The sequence below is a fragment of the Pelophylax lessonae genome (genome assembly GCF_965119305.1).
Source record: "Pelophylax lessonae genome assembly, chromosome: 7".
NCBI classification, from domain to species: domain Eukaryota; kingdom Metazoa; phylum Chordata; class Amphibia; order Anura; family Ranidae; genus Pelophylax; species Pelophylax lessonae.
The window spans coordinates 1,693,337-1,697,354 of NC_138774.1; positions in this window are offsets into that span (position 1 = coordinate 1,693,337).

Consider the following 4,018-nt stretch of genomic DNA (forward strand, 5'->3'; position numbering starts at 1 on the left):
CCAATACTTTTGGTAATATAGAGTATATAGAGAGGCGTCCCAATACTTTTGGTAATATAGAGTATATAGAGAGGGGTCCCAATACTTTTGGTAATATAGTGTATATAGAGAGGCGTCCCAATACTTTTGGTAATATAGAGTATATAGAGAGGGGTCCCAATACTTTTGGTAATATAGTGTATATAGAGAGGCGTCCCAATACTTTTGGTAATATAGTGTATATAGAGAGGCGTCCCAATACTTTTGGTAATATAGTGTATATAGAGAGGCGTCCCAATACTTTTGGTAATATAGTGTATATAGAGAGGCGTCCCAATACTTTTGGTAATATAGTGTATATAGAGAGGCGTCCCAATACTTTTGGTAATATAGTGTATATAGAGAGGCGTCCCAATACTTTTGGTAATATAGTGTATATAGAGAGGCGTCCCAATACTTTTGGTAATATAGAGTATATAGAGAGGGGTCCCAATACTTTTGGTAATATAGTGTATATAGAGAGGCGTCCCAATACTTTTGGTAATATAGAGTATATAGAGAGGCGTCCCAATACTTTTGGTAATATAGTGTATATAGAGAGGCGTCCCAATACTTTTGGTAATATAGTGTATATAGAGAGGCGTCCCAATACTTTTGACAATATAGTGTATATTATATATATATACATATATATACATAAAGGATTAACCTCTTGCTGAACGTATCACTTCCATATACGGCGGCAAGGCGTCTCTGCTGCGCCAGATCATGTGCTAGGTATGTGATCCGGCACTTCCGAGTATGGGGCGCACACCCCCGGCAACCCAGCTGTGCTGTGATTATCCAGCCAATGGATGACCGGCCAATGGATGACCACTGGCGCCCGCCGATCGTCCAGAAGACATGCAGGACAGAGCTCGGTCTCCTCAGCCGGGAGGTTATGGATTTTCTTTTCCTGCAAAGCACTGGCTAGGCACACATTTTACCCTTTCAGCGCCCCTAGACCTTTAACCTCTTCCCTGCCAGTGTCATTAGTACAGTGACAGTGCATATTGTTAGCACTGATCACTGTATTAGTGTCACTGGTTCCCACAAAGTGTCAGTTAGTGTCAGATTGTCTGTGGCAATATCGCAGTCCCACTGTAAGTCCCTGATCACCGCCATTAGTAGTAAATAAATAAATAAAAATTTCCGGTATATATCCCACAGTTTGTAGACGTTATAACTTTTGCGCAAACCAATCAATATACGCTTATTGGCAAAGAGGGACTTCATTCATCGGATCGCTCTTCATAACATTCCTTCATAAAAGCTGAGGCCGCCGACTTTGGGAAAATTCATATTTGTGTCATTCTGAAAACCTTTGGCCACCGCTTTATATAGATATAGAGAGAGATATATATAGAGAGAGAGATATAGAGGATAAAGGTATGAAATATAGGAGTAATATAAATATATATAGAGAATGGGGGAGGGGCGGAGAAGACTGAGATATATAGGAAGTTTAGGAGGCTGGACAGCACCAGCAAGAAAAAGTAGTAATCTAGTCACATAACCAGGGACCATTTACACACAGTTGGTTAGAGAGGGATCACTTTCATGCATTTGGTCAGAGAGAGGGATCACTTTGACACAGTTGGTCAGAAAGGGACCACTTTGATACATTTGGACAGAGAGGGATCACTTTGATATATTTGGACAAAGAGAGGTCACCTTTATGCATTTGGTTAGAGAGAGATCACTTTTTTTGCATTTGGTTAGAGAGGGATCACTTTGATACATTTGGTCAGAGAGAGATCACTTTTATGCATTTGGACAGATAGGGATCACTTCAATACATTTGGACAGAGAGGGATCACTTTGATACATTTGGACAGAGAGGGATCACTTTGATACATTTGGACAAAGAGAGATCACCTTTATGCATTTGGTTAGAGAGAGATCACTTTTTTTGCATTTGGTTAGAGAGGGATCACTTTGATACATTTGGACAGAGAGGGATCACTTTTACTCATTTGGACAGAGAGGGATCACTTTTACTCATTTGGATAGAGAGGGATCACTTTGATACATTTGGTCAGAGAGAGATCACTTTTATGCATTTGGACAGATAGGGATCACTTTGATACATTTGGACAGAGAGGGATCACTTTGATACATTTGGACAGAGAGGGATCACTTTGATACATTTGGACAAAGAGAGATCACCTTTATGCATTTGGTTAGAGAGAGATCACTTTTTTTGCATTTGGATAGAGAGGGATCACTTTGATACATTTGGACAGAGAGGGATCACTTTTACTCATTTGGACAGAGAGGGATCACTTTTACTCATTTGGATAGAGAGGGATCACTTTGATACATTTGGTCAGAGAGAGATCACTTTTATGCATTTGGACAGATAGGGATTACTTTGATACATTTGGACAGAGAGGGATCACTTTTATGCATTTGGACAGAGAGGGATCACTTTTATGCATTTGGACAGAGAGAGATCACTTTGATACATTTGGACAGAGAGGGATCACTTTGACACAGTTGGTCAGAAAGGGATCACTTTTACGCATTTGGACACATAGGGATCACTTTGATACATTTGGACAGAGAGAGATCACTTTGACACAGTTGGTCAGAGAGGGATCACTTTTATGCATTTGGTCAGAGAGAGATCCCTTTTAGCATTTGGTCAGAGAGGGATCACTTTGATGCATTTGGTCAGAGAGGGATCACTTTGATGCATTTGGTCAGAGAGGGATCACTTTGACACAGTTGGTTAGAGAAGAATCAGTTTGACACAGTTGGTCAGAAAGGGATCGCTTTGATACATTTGGACAGAGAGAGAGATCACTTTGATGCATTTGGACAGAGAAGGATCACTTTGATACATTTGGTCAGAGAGAGATCACTTTTATGCATTTGGACAGATAGGGATCACTTTGATACATTTGGACAGAGAGAGATCACTTTGACACAGTTGGTCAGAGAGGGATCACTTTGATGCATTTGGTCAGAGAGAGATCCCTTTTAGCATTTGGACAGAGAGGGATCACTTGTATGCATTTGGTTAGAGAAAGATCCATTTTTTGCATTGGGACAGAGAGGGATCACTTTGATGCATTTGGTCAGAGAGGGATCATATTGACACAGTTGGTCAGAGAGTGATCACTTTTATGCATTTTGACAGAGAGTGATCACTTTTATGCATTTTGACAGAGAGGGATCACTTTGATTCATTTGGTCAGAGAGGGATCACTTTAATGTATTTGGACAGAGAGGGATCAGTTTGATACATTTGGACAGAGAGGGATCACTTTTACTCAGTTGGTCAGAGAGGGATCACTTTGATGCGTTTGGTCAGAGAGGGATCAGTTTGACACAGTTGGTCAGAGAGGGATCACTTTGACACAGTTGGTCAGAAAGGGATCACTTTGATACATTTGGACAGAGAGGGATCACTTTGACACAGTTGGTTAGAGAAGAATCAGTTTGACACAGTTGGTCAGAAAGGGATCACTTTGATACATTTGGACAGAGAGATAGATCACTTTGATGCATTTGGACAGAGAGGGATCGCTTTGATACATTTGGACAAAGAAAGATCACTTTTATGCATTTGGTTAGAGAGAGATCACTATTTTTGCATTTGGACAGAGAGGAATCAATTTTACTCATTTGGACAGAGAGGGATCACTTTTATTCATTTGGACAGAGAGAGATCACTTTTATGCATTTGGACAGATAGGGATCACTTTGATACATTTGGATAGAGAGGGATCACTTTTATGCATTTGGACAGATAGGGATTACTTTGATACATTTGGACAGAGAGAGATCACTTTGATACATTTGGACAGAGAGAGATCACTTTGACACAGTTGGTCAGAGAGGGATCACTTTGATGCATTTGGTCAGAGAGAGAGATCCCTTTTAGCATTTGGTCAGAGAGGGATCACTTTGATGCATTTGGTCAGAGCGAGATCCATTTTAGCATTTGGACAGAGAGGGATCACTTTGATGCATTTGGTCAGAGAGGGATCAC